The 14080-nt window shown below is 35.6% G+C and overlaps 1 protein-coding gene across 1 annotated transcript in view; it reads left to right on the top strand.

Annotated features, from left to right (window-relative positions):
- The first annotated feature begins 3632 nt into the window (after positions 1 to 3632).
- The window catches only part of cplx2 (complexin 2), a 170660-nt gene continuing 160212 nt past the window's right edge, over positions 3633 to 14080 (top strand). The window contains exon 1 of the mRNA XM_039775474.1: positions 3633 to 3714. The gene's annotated coding sequence lies outside the window, so the exon portion shown is untranslated. The remainder of the gene's footprint in view (positions 3715 to 14080) is intronic.

The following is a 14080-nucleotide window of genomic DNA, read 5'->3' as shown; positions in this document are numbered from 1 at the left end:
TTAAATGTTTTGTGTTTTAATTTTTACTTTAACATCTGAAAATACCTAATATGATGAAAATAATTTCATGCTATAATAAGGATGTAGAATTTTCCCTACATCTATCCTTCTCTTTCTCAAAACAAATATGTTTTTAATATTTGACATATTTGATTTTAATATTTAATATGATTTTAATATTTGACATGGAATACTGTGCTGTGATGGTTATATTACAAAAGGTAACTTTCTCCCTGTCTCTCTTAATATATATCTTAAGGCTGTCATTCAGTTACAAAATGAAATCGCAATTAATCACTGTTAACTGCATATTAATAGAAATTTTACATATTTCCTTTGTGCATAATAAAATTAATCTTTAAAGCAATGATAACTCTTAATTTCTAATACAAAACAGTTTCAATAACCGATTGCCTAGGCATACTAAATCAGTTTATTGAAAGGTTTTGTGTAGCAGGAACAATTGAATAAATAGTGAAACACTGTGCAAAGAAAGTTTTTTTTTTATTATTTTGAGCCACATCACACTGCAAATTAGTCTAGTACTTTGATTGGTTCTGTCAATAATGCTGTCGTTTGAATGATATGAAGATAACAACTGTGACATCGATTGTCTGACTATTAGATTCAGCCAGTTGCTTACACAGACAAGTTTATTTACACTTCATCTCCAGGTCTGCCTTAGGAACAGGGTGAGTAGCGCAGACATTCGCGAGGAGCTCAAAGTAGAGCCAATATTCTTCTGCAACGAAAGGAGCCAGTTGAGGTGGTTTGGGCTTATGATTAGAATACCTGCAGGCCACCTTGCTCTTTTTTAAAACTGGAAAGAGACCTTGAGGCAGATCCAGAACAAACTCAGCTGGTCTAAGAAAGAGATGACACAGAAAAGGCACACCTTGGCATCTTTGCTTAGACTGCTGTCCCTGTGACCTGGACCCAGATATGTGGCAGAAAATGAAAGGATGGGTGGCCAGTTCAAGGGATACTCCTTTTTATTAACCCCCTTCATTTTTTCCTGTCTTTTTTTGGTCTTGTCGATAGAATTGAACACCTGACAATGGGTTTTTTATTCCCTTTCCTATTTGGCATCCTGATTTCTACTAGGCTACCGATTGGAACAGTTCTGAGAGCAGCCTGGAAATCCCCCCCTGGAAGAATGAGGCTATCAATCTACACGTTCCATTCCCAATCCCAGAATAAAAAAGCTCCCACACATTAAGTGTGTGGAAGCCTAAGCATTGACAAACAACACACATTTGACAGATACTTGTGCAATATATTTTTGTGGCAATGCTACACCACTACTGCTATTAATAGACTAGTTTTTGCTGCTATCCATATATCTATTGTATATTCTTCCACTAATTGCTATTCTTGTGTAGTGTCTTTTCAGGTTTAGGCACTTACTAAGCATTAGTAATTATAATACATGTTATTTATATAGCACCTTTCCCAAGCTCAAAGCGCTTATGACATTACATACTAGTTTTTCCATGGTTCCCTCAAAACAACCATGTGGGGACTAATAATGATTCAAGTCTAGGCTCCTCTACCCCCAAGTATGACCCCGCACACAAACACAATTTCAATGTGCCAATTAACTTAACAGCATATATGTGGATTCAGCCAAAAAAAACTATATGCCAAGGGGAAATTCTTGCAAAAATGGAAAAAACATGAACAGAAATCAAAGTATGGTCAGAGCACTGCAAAAGTGAACGAACATTTCACATATTGAGTTGGACAGTATTTTTGGACAAGCTGTCAAAGTAGAAAAATGGATAGTATTGCTGCCTTGCAGTTGTAGAGTCTTGGGTTCAAATACAAGTCTCAATATTGAATTTGGAGTTTGCACATTTTTTCATGTGCATGTGTGCTTTCTCCATATACTCCGGTTTGTTCCTACTTCCTAAACATACACAAGCTAGGTTGACCAAGTCAAATCAAGTCAAGTTGGGAGCATGCAATTTTACAGTGCGTTGCTGCACCTACCACATGATGAAACAGCTTGGAATCCCAGTTGGCAGACATACAATCCAGTCCCACCCTCCAGAAATAACACTCTATCTGCTGCAGCCAGGTGTTACGTGGGTGACCCCTTGGCCTGGTCTAGCCACTCAGGTCCCCAACAATGAGGATCCTATGAGCTGGATCACCTTTGTGGAAATGCGCCACATGGCCGTAGTGCTGTAACGGATGCTCCCTCACATTGCAGGTATTGTGCCTCATTCAGGACCCCATGAGCAACTGCTCATTCGACACAAAGCCAAACCACTGGTCCTCAAGGATTTTCTGGAGAGACACAGCACCAGAGGAGTCCAGTCTTCATCTTAGGTCACTGGATAGCGTCCGTGTCTCGCAACCACATAGCAAGACGGGAAGCACCAGGACTCTAAAGACTTGGACCTCCGTCCTTTTACATAGATATCGGGAGCGCCATACACCCCTTTCCGGTGACCTCTTGTTCCCCCCACATTGCTGTCCCATTCTGTCTACTGACTTCATAGGAAGAGTCACTAGAGACATGAATGTCACTGCCAAGGTAAATAAACCTCTTGCCTCCTAGGTTGGCCAGTGACAATAAATTGGTCCAGCATTAGTAAGTGTAAATGTATTAGTAAATTCACCTAATGACGAATTGACAGCCTTTCCAGGATCGATTACCTTCTGGCCTCTCATACTGCCGGCATTAAGTGGAGTAAATTAGTATTTTGTTTACCTATTTTAAAAAATCTGATATTTGCCATTCATCTATGCCATTGTTTTATCGATAATGGTTATTGGTTGCATACTGATGGTAAGACATTCTGTGTGAAGTTTCCATTTTCACCCACCTGACACAATGTTGACATGCTGATTGTTGACTTTTGATGATCCCAGATTTTCATTTTTTGATTTGAATTGTGTATGTATCTGTGTTGTGTAATAGACCATGATGTACATTAGGTTTTGTTTTTCAAATCAATCATTTATCTGTCGGTACTGTTTTCCTTCTGTCATTTATTTTGTAAACCACATGTTAAAACTTAGAAAGTAAGTATACATTACCATATATAATTATACTTTACTCTTATTTAGTACATTAAGTAACACATAATAATAATAAAAATAATAATAGTAATAATAACAACACTGGCAGTATTAGTAGTAGTAGAAGTAGAAGGACCTGTAACAAATACCAGTAGCACAAGATGTAATATGTAAGTTCTAATAGATGTAGTAGGAGCGTGTGTGATTAATAACAGCCATAATTTATTTTTCTGCTTTTAAAATTACTATGTAGAAAATGACTTAAGGAAATTGATCTACATTCTTTTATCATTCATTATTAAGTTAACATAAGAGTTCAGAAATGGTGCACACCATTCCCAAATAACGCAAAGTATTTGATTGATCAAACTTTATAGAAAACAATAATCTGCGACTACTCGGTAAACAAATAGGCGCCGTAGTTATCTGTCTATCCCTGCGCTATTTTTAGAAGCATTTCCCTGCAAAGTGAGAAGTGGCAGAGCTTGGAAACTGGAGAGGGAGAGAGAGAGAGTGGGTGGAAAAATGAGAGAGCAAGAGAGGGAGAGAAAGAGAGAGAGAGAGAGAGAGAGAGAAAGAGAGAGAGAGATTTCATACATCTAATCACTGGAGGAACTACATGTTTCGATATCAAAAGGACGTCTGGTGAACTACAGCCTCTGCTCTAAGACACATTAAATCGAGGTTAGTACGATTTAAAAAAGAATTTAACAACCCCGTGTTTAGCACTGGAAACCTTTGAACTGAACGACTTTTAAGTCTTAACAGCAAGACCCATTGTGCCTTTCCAGACATTCACTTGCATTAGTACAATACGGGATCATTTGTAAGAGCAAGGCTTGAGCTTCCCGTTTCAGCACCATTTCTTAGTGACAGCGCCTGCTCCTCTGTTTCTCTACACGGTTATGGCTCCTGCATGCCGCTCGAAAGAGCTACTGTTTAACGGCCGCATGTAGAACACCGCCTATTTCCTGGATGCATCTATGCCTTTAACGATGTACGTATTGCTTGTGAATGAATTTACTAATGCTAATTTCTTACATCTCGAGACTACAAGATTAAACGTCTTGAAACGCCTACGTTTAATTAAAAAGTGGCAGAGATAGAGAGAGAGAGAAAGAGGTAGAGACTGAGAGAGAGAGAGAGAGAGAGGTGTGGATCACGAAAGCGATATTATTACTTGTATCCCTTCATATTTTGGTAATCTGTTGTAATTGTTATTTGTAATAATTCACCAACAGAGTAATCGTTCTCTACCTCTTCTTGATTTATAATTTTCAAATGCTGTTCACGCATACCAACTCATTTTTAATACCTACAATATTAATCCTGCTGTGTCTCCATTTACTTTTATTTTTCTCATCTGGCGATCGTGTTTTATATAATTTTCTCTTATGTTGCTTTCGAATTTTACACTTCAGCAACTTATAAAGTGCCTTATTTCATTTTGCACTGTAGTATCCTTTTCCTTTAAAGAGTAGCTAACTATATTTGGAATTTTCCTTGAAGTGTTATAATAAAGTTTGAGAGGCTATTATATAATGAAACTATTTATCTTTGACAACAGATTTAATTTGTGTACTCATAAAAGTGCAAGGAGGTTGCATGTTGTTCAAATACAGCTTTCAGTAGTTGTCTTTGTAAAGTTTACAGGTTCTCTCTGTGTCTGTGTGGATTTTCCTCTCACAATCTAAGATGTATTTGTTAGGATGGTTCCAAGTTGGCTTTGCGAGTGTCTGTGCACTGATGGAACAGGCAATGGATTAATTCCCCATACAGGAAAGATTTTTGTCTTGTGCTGATTGGATTAAGTGGGTTTATGAATGTCTTGTGTATAAATGAGCAACTTTTAAGAAGCACAAAAAATAATTTGTATTTTTTTTTTTTACATAATCACTATAACCTACCAATTTAATGTTGCCACACCAAAGTGCCTAAAAGTAACAGGAATGAAAAAAACAGTAACTCTTAGTAAAAAAAAAATACAATGATTATAATTAGGAAAATCATATTATTTTTAATTTCTCTCCCAGAATGTAATTTCCATCTTCTTCGAAATGCTTCACACTTATTAATTACTGATGTGATTAGAAAACGGGACCAGAGTGACCTCCATTTATTATTTGCTTCAGGTTGAAATGACAGTACATTAATCTTCTACCAAAATCATACTACTTGCCTTACAAGAGTTACGTTTTCATGATAAATCAAACACATGAATTCTTCATTGCTAACTTCCCTAAAACATTAAATCAAAGCTGCTGATACTTCATGGGTTTAATTTACAGTTGATTTGGAAAGGCATAGAGAGTATTATAAATGTAAATTTACTTATAGGTGTTCTCAGAATCATAACCCTAATAAGGCAAATTATTGCATGTGCTTACTCATTTTTATGTTCTTTTGTTCCATATAGTGTAATGTACAGCAGCTTGTAGTTTAACTACAGCAGATCTGCAGGGGTCACTGATTCCTAGTGCCCTGCAAATGTGTTCAAACCATATAAATGTTTTCAAAGGGTAATAAGTTATGGAAGATATGTAAGCATCTTATTTCAGTTTATATTATTATTGTACTCTCACATACTCAAAGCAGATTTTTAAATACGAGTATAAAATGGTGTGAACATTTTAAGTCACTATCACATGTTGTGCATAACATTTTTAATGTTTAGGAGTCACATGGCTGAATACGGAAAGTATGAAAATGAATGCTAAAGAACATTCTAAGGAAATCAGAGATAAGGAGTAAATGTGTAATTTAGGGAAAGGTTACATTACAAAACTGTTTCAAAGTGGTTTTCTCTCAGAGCACAGTTGACTCAACAATCTATAAATGGAAGCTTCTATACAATGACTAGAAAAAAATGTTTGTTAAAATTCAGCCTACTAACAAAAAGCTGACTTGTGAGAAATCCCACTGAGAGGCCTGCAATCCCCTTGAAAGAACTACAGAGATCTGTTACTGAGTGAGGAGTAAAGGTGCGTCGGTTAACTATTACCAAGAGCTTTGCATAATGCTGGCCTATATTGGAAAGTCAAATTAATTTTTATTGTCATGTGTGCAGAGTACAATGACATTCATTCTTGCATATGTACACAATATGTACAATATATGTATAAAATGAATACCCCTTCATTTTTAGCATGAGTTCCTGTGGAGTAACCTTGTGACATTTGAGAAAAACAAAATCTATGAATCTAATGGTGAGATTGTTAATGATCCTGCACTATTTCCCAGAGAAAGAAAAGTGAAATGGCTGAGGTCATTAATAATGTTGTTTGCTTTTCTAAGACAGCATGTATTAAATATGTCCAGTAATATTTTGTGCAACCTTCTTTGTCCTTTCCACTGCTTGGGGCAGGACTGTCTTAACAGTGTTATAGCCCCCCGGTCAAAGTAGCGCACTGGGTCCCCTACCTACACAACCACTCAGCAAGTCACAACATACACAGATTAGCATGGAGCCCCTATGCTTGTGCAACTGTCCAGTGTGCCCATGCATTAAGAAGGCCCTACTTTGGGGTCTGGACCTATGCAAGTGCCATGCTGGCATGTTATGCAGATAGTGAGTATGGATGTCACTGTACTCCTGTAACAATTGGTGAGAATAAATGGAATTATCCTGACCTTCCTCACATGTCCAAAGAAGTAAAGACCTGTGTGTGATATCTTAACTATAGCTGAGATGTAAAAGAAACATTTCAGGTTGTCAGAATGATGATAACTCCAACAACTTTAAATGTCTTAAGTCTTCTAATGTTGATGGGTGTGTGGTGTGCCTTCTGCTTGGGAAAGTCAGTAACCAGTTTTTTTAGTTTTGATGGCAACATGGGAAAGATTATTGTCCAGCGCCAATACGTCAAAAGACAAATCTCTTTTGATCAGCCCAGGTAAATCTTGTGAAAGACTATGTATGTCCAGCTACTTCTGTACTTAGTCTCCAGCTTATTGCTGTGCTGATATTTAGCACCTTTAATTATTTTCCTGAGTTCATAACTGCATTTATTGTGTTACCATATTGTCAGTCTGAAATGCATTTAGTACATTTCAGATGTCATTAATGGCCCATAATTTCCTTTCAGTAAAAGTATGGATTGTTTTTAGTAGACACAAAGTAGTGTACAATTGTTTTTTGGTGAATCCAATTATAACAGTTGCATACTCATCCAGAACTGATGAGAAATTATCTAACTATATTCTGTAGCAATCCTACATTTTTAATTCCAACTCTAGTCTGTCATTGAATCACTTTACCTTCTAGTTCCTCTCACTTCAGTCTATGATTGTAAACTGGGGCAGGAGTACCAACAGGTTGACTGACTGTCAAAAGTTATAACATTAGATCATTAGAAATGAAGAGACAAGAACAGGCTATTCAGCTCAACAAAGCTTGCAAGTCATATCCACTTAATTATTCTGAATAGAATTAAGTCAAGTTTTAAAGGTCTCTAAGGTCCTACTGACTACCTTACCACTTGGTACCTTATTCCATGAGTCTAGGATTCTCTGTGTGAAGACAAACATCCAAATGTTTCTGTGAAATTTATCCTAACCAAGTTTCCAATTGTATCAAATTGTTAATGAATGGCTTTTGTGCTATCATATTGTTAATTGATCATTTTTTGTTATTGTAGTTTTATAGTTCTATATTTGTGATGTTTAACTTTTGTAACCTGTCCTGCTACACTGTTTTAGCAGGTAATTAACTTCTTTTGAATTCAATTGAATTGACTTGCTCTTTAAGACTCAGAGCCCTTAATTGTTTCTTTTTCCTTAAACAGCAGCCAAATAATAATGAGATACAAAATGAACCAAAACATGACCAGCAAACCGTGTTCATCATACAATATCTGAAAATAAAGGAAAGTGAAGTTCTCAGGAAAGCTAATATGCCTTGGTCCCCAAAAAATTTTATCAGCTCTCTTAGAAAAGAGAAAATCAACAATTTCGGAAATGTATGCTATCGCACAATGAGAGCAGCAACAAGCCATGGAAGTAAAGAATGGGTTTAATTAACAACAAGAATTGGCACCTAATTAAGCAACTGGTTTTAGTGAAATTGATTGGAGTTTGAGGCCCTGACTTAGTTGGTCTTCTGTTAGTTGACTCACTTCACATTTCATTTCTGTTTGGGTGCCATTTATAAAAGAAATGAAGCAATTCAGAGGAACAATGAAGAAATACAGGGGAACAAATCTTTAACAACAAGTCAATTAAAATGAATTCAAAAGTGGTTAATTAGCAGCAAAAACAGGTCACTAATTAAGAAAAGGTTTAGAATGAAAATCATCTGATAGTGGAGAGTCCTCTACAACTCCTAAATCCCTCTAACAATATGAACTTTTGATTTTCATATATCCATATGTGTATTCAAATCTGACATTTTTACTTCCTTCATATAATATTTTACATTTACTTACATTATATGTTATCTGCCACAAATCTGCCCAAGCCTGTATGCTGTCAAAGCCCTTCTGTAATGATTCAGTGGATTCTAGATTATCTGTCAATCCACCTAGCATGGTATCATCTGCAAATTTATCCAGCTTGTTATGTATGTTCCTGTTCAAATCTTTTATATATATTAAAAATAGCAGCGGCCCTACCACTGACCCCTGAGGAACACCACTCTTAACATTACCCAATTCAGATAAGGTTCCTCCTTTTTTAACCCCTTTCCGGACATGAATGTTTCACATGCCTTCAGAACTGTTCCTTCGTCTCATATTGTTGAGGGTCCACTTTCATACAAGGGATTGGTAGATCTGGTAACTGTATATAATTCCACAAGCTCAGACATAGTTTACTTTGTTGTTTCACTTAAAGTCAGGAGGCTTATGCACAAAGCTCAGCCCTGACTCTGTAGTGAGTCTCGTGCACTTAGGCAGAAATGCAGAAAGGCAGTGTGAAAATGGAAGAAAAATAAGTTCCAGGCTTCCTTTGCCATTTTAAAGACCTGTTTGACTAATTTTCAGATATATATTAAAACCATTGGGCTTAATAATTTTTTGTTCATTATCTCCAAAAATGCTCATAGTCCTAAATTGTTATTTAGTTCAATAAATTCAATGCTAAACTCTCACCTTGCTACTTGTTCCAAAGTAACTTTTGAAAACTATGAAAAATTGAATCTTTTTTGTTGATAAAATGAACACAGTAAGGACTAACATTGTACGTTCCACTCATGATCCCATTGAGCCAAGAGTATGTTTTAATGTCTTGAACCACTTAAAGCCTGTGTGTCTTACCTATTTAATCAATAGCTGCTTAGTAAATGGTACTGCTCGTTCTTATTTTAAGCATGCTGTGGTGAAGCCTTTTAGAAACATGTTTAACTTAGATCACTTAATTACAAATAATTTAAGACCCATTTATAAATTGCCATTTTTATCCAAAGCATTGGAAAATGTTCATTTTTTTGGCTTTCCTTGTTCTTAATTAAATATGACATTTTCAAGGCTTATCAGTCAGAGTTGATAGATTCAAATATCTAGGATCAGTGGTAGCACGAGATGGAAAATTAGATGCAGAGATAGCCCATAGAGTGCAGTGTAGATGGAATAACTTGAATAAAGTATCAGCAGATTGTATGATTGAAGAATTAAGGTAAAGGTTAAAGGTAAGGTTTTTAAGACAGTGGTGAGACCAGCAATGATGTATGGAGCTGAGACAAAGGCAGTTAAGGGAGTGCAGGAAAAGAAGCTAGATGTGGAAGAAATGAGAATGTTGAGATGGATGTGTGGAGTTAAAAAAAGGACAGAATAAGAAATGAAATAATCTGAGGTACAACAAAAGTGGGAGAAATATCTATGAAAGTACAGGAAAGTATGTTAAAGTGGTATGGACATGAAGAGAGAAGAGACAGGGAGAATTAGTATGTGGGCAAAAGAGTAATGGGAATGTACGGGGGAAGAAAAAGTGAGGCAGGCCAAAACAGAAGTGGATGGACAAACTATAGGAAGATCTAAAGAAAAGGGGCTTGAGTGGCAAAGAGGTGCAGGACTGAGCTGTTTGGAGAATTCTGATCAGGCACATAAACCCCACACAGAAGAGTAAAAAATGAAGAGGAAGAAGATCAGTGAGGTTTCAGGGCACACTATAATATAGAATCAGACTTTCTTAAAGGCGTCCAATGCCTTACTATTGGCTAGACCTAAACGCAGCCTTTGATACCATCAATCACTCAATCCTCCTGGACTGTCCTCTGAATGTGGTTGGTGTTTAGTTCCTACTTAAGAGATAGGACTTTTCATTGAAGATTGGTGGCTTTCCTTCTCCTTTAGCACCTACCATCTATGGTGTTCCTTAAGATTCCATTTTGAGCCCTGTGTTGTTCTCTTTGTGTATGCTTCCTTTTGGATCAATTTTTTAAAAATATAATGTTTCTTTTCACTGTTATGCAGATGACTTTCAGCTGTATCTGCCACTAATATATGATAAATCTCTAAATGCCATTATTACTCGTTTAAAAGATGTTAAGCATTGGATTTCAAAAAACTTATAAAACAAATTAATTAAAGTAAAAGTGAAGTTTTTTACATTTGGTTCTATTCAAATTTTATCAGCACTATAATAATAACTTAGGACCTTTGTTGTAAATCTGCACACCCATGTTATTCAGAAATCTTCGTGCCATCTTTGATCAGCTATTTCAATTTGAGAAGCAAATGAACAGTGTGGTAAAGGGCAGTTTCTTTCAGTCAAACTGAAATCTGTACTTTCATTTAAAGACTTGGATAGTGGTTCATGCTATTGCAATTCTCTCTATTTGTATGTTAGTCATTCTTCCCTATCCCATTTGCAGGTTGTCCAAAATGCTGGTACAAAAAGTTTAAACCATGTTTCTCCAGTGCTGGCCTCTCTTCATTGGCTGTCAGTAAAATACAAAATGCAGTTTAAAAGTTCATTATTTGTCTTTTAAGCACTCAGTGGTTTGGAACAATTTTTATATCACAGAATTCCTTCACCCCTACTCCACCTCTAGGCCTTTGAGATCATCTTTTCAAAAAAGTCTGTCCATTTTGTGGTGTCGGTTGAAGATTAAGGGTGATCATGATTATTATGTGACTTTACAATTCTATGGAATAGTCTACCCTTTTACATTTGGTTTTTAAATACTTGATATTTTTAAATCTCAATTAAAATCCTTTCTTCTCTCATTGGCATATGAAGATGATTAAAATATAGCCTATAATGATTTAGTTTGATTTATTTTTGTGTTTTATTTTTAATTTAACATTTTTGTATGTTTAATTATGTTTAATTTTATTATGAAGTTGTTTATATTCTGTGTTTAGGTCAAGATATTTTGTCTTTAACTATACTTTATAAATTAAATATTGATTAATGTGTTTGATTTCTGCCTATTTAATCCAAATAGTACTTCTTCCTCTACAATTTCCAAATTACTCAGTACCTCCTTAGTATTATCCCTGTTACCGCTGGGAGGTTAGCCACTTCATCACATGTGAAGACTTTAGAAAGATCAATTACTGTTTCACTGTCTGTGTAATTTAATTTCCCTTCTCTATTCTTGATGCACATTACCTCCTCCTTGACTGTTAGTATTCTAGTAAAATACTGAAAGAATCTCTGTGGGTCATCGTTAAACATATCTTCCATATTCCTCTCTTACTACTTTTTACCTTCCCAAATATCCTTCTTAATGGCTGCTCTCATGCATTCTACAGTTTGCATTGTAGTTATCAGTCTTAATCACTTTATACAGATGTTTTTCTTTTGCGGCTTTATTTTTCAGATCCTTATAAACTTGCTGCAGAATTTTTAAATGTCCTACTAATTCCAAATATTGGTATGTACCTGTCCTGCATTATATATAAACCATTCTTAAAGTTTATCCTTTTTAGATTTTGCCACATCTGTTCAAAATGGTTGAGTCATAGGTGGTAAGCATCTTTTATTTAGATGTAATGGTGATCCACACCTTCTGGACAGTTGACATACTGATGGTTTGTAGGGTAAATAAATACAGCCACAATAAATAATCTCTCAGAATATGAACATTAGTAATCTGTAAGGATGTAAAATCAGCACAATATTGGTGTTATCTTGCAGCGAGATTAAAACAGTAGTCAGAAAAACATTGAAAAACTGTTTTGGAAGATAAAATGTTTAGTTTCCATCCATCCATTTTCTAACCCGCTGAATCCAAATACAGGGTTACGGGGTCTGCTGGAGCCAATCCCAGCCAACACAGGGCACAAGGCAGGAACCAATCCTGGGCAGGGTGCCAACCCACCGCAGAATGTTTAGTTTTTTATCATTAAATACTTCAGATCAATTGGCAGTTTTTGAGAAGATTTTAACATACAGGGTATGTCTGCACCATGCTGTATTAAAATCTCTAGTGTAATTAACAATCTTTCTGAAAATCAATAAACACAGCACTTTCCAACATCTCTTTACAAAGTCGGTATTGAGCAAATGTTGCCTAGTTTGTTACCCAGTAACTGAATGAACCCAGTAACATTTGCCCTCATCTGAAGGTTTCCCCTTTTCTCCTTGTCCACTTTTCCTCGTTCTTGTTATCATGTTGTTCCTGGTTGAGTCATGCTGGTTGTGTTAGCTTAAGATATATGATGTTAGCAGTCCTGTATGTGACAAAGTAAAATTTGAAACCCTGAATGCTTGTTCCAGTGTTTAATAGAGTTTGTCAGTCATAAAGTTAAAAACAATGACAATGGAATGCAAAAAACAAAGAAAACAACAAGAATATATGTACAAAAATACACCAGTCTATAATGACTAACTCCCAGTATGTTGCCTCTCTTTGACACCATGATGATGTCATTAAGGAAGGTGGTCAGAACAAAACTGTTATTCCAAAAGAATCATGCAAAGACCTCTTATTGTGCTGCCACTGTTTGGTGTTTTCTGTAGTTTTGCTATTTGCCGTATTTTTTATGGGTACCACCAAGTTGTTTACTGCAACAATGCTGTTGTTAGTCATTTGGGCTCTAAAGAATGACTCTGGCACTGAAAAAGGCATTTGGACTTTAGATTTATCCTCAGGAAAGACATCACAGAAATTACTACCACATAATTAAAGAATTATTAAGGTTTAGCTTTTTGCAACTTTTTTTTTTTTTAATATAAGTTCTGGTTTATGTCTTAGTTTTGGTTATTTTTTTTTTAACCTCCCAGTTCTCAATTTTGCCTTGAACACTTTCACTGATGAATCCTTTGAATCTTCCACTAAAAACATCATTACGTCTAAGTCTCTCAGTCCAATAGAAACCAATCCAACAAAAAATTGACCTTCTGGAATTTACCAGCTAACTTTTGAAAACAGATTGAAACAGATTGAGCTTTTTGGCCAATATTCAAAGCACAGTGCATGGTGAAAACCTTCACTGCTCAATCTCATTATACACTATTTATACTTTAAAGTACTGTGCTAGCCACAACATTGTTTCAGCATGAGATGCAATTAGTCTTATATTATTGTTCTGAATATATTTGTTTATATCTTAATATTGTTGGCTTATTAGCTTTTATTATTTATTATTCTGTGTGCATTGACAATATTGATTTTATACCTATTACCTATATTGGTTTGTATTCAGTAGGTCTGAGCATGTCCTACTTTTGTTTTTATTCATATGTGTATGAAATTTTTCATACACAAACCATTCCATGTAATAGCTTTTCATTTTCATATTAAATATACTGATATTTGTGAATAAAGTCATGGTTTGCTTATATGTGGCATCAATTTTACTTTTTTCAGTTGGTTTTTATTTCAGTCCTATATTGGTTTTAATTTAACATGTGCACCATATTGGCATTGCCGAAGTCATGTGTTGTTTTATGGAGTGCAATATATTGGCTTTCACACATATCTTGTTTATGTGCGTACTATATTGATTCTTACTGTTATGGTTTAGCACATGAATTTGAGAGGCGATAAGCAGTTTAAGCCGAAGCAACTGTGCTGTTAGGGCAGCCTTTGTGGAGAGGGATGAGAAGAAGAGTCAGTATGCATCTAAGGTCAGTATTTCAGGCTTGATAGATCATTCAACATAGG

Source organism: Polypterus senegalus, chromosome 13 (assembly GCF_016835505.1).
Source record: "Polypterus senegalus isolate Bchr_013 chromosome 13, ASM1683550v1, whole genome shotgun sequence".
NCBI lineage: Eukaryota > Metazoa > Chordata > Cladistia > Polypteriformes > Polypteridae > Polypterus > Polypterus senegalus.
The sequence above is the reverse complement of the archived record's forward strand: the minus strand, read 5'-3'. Positions and strand labels throughout refer to the sequence as shown.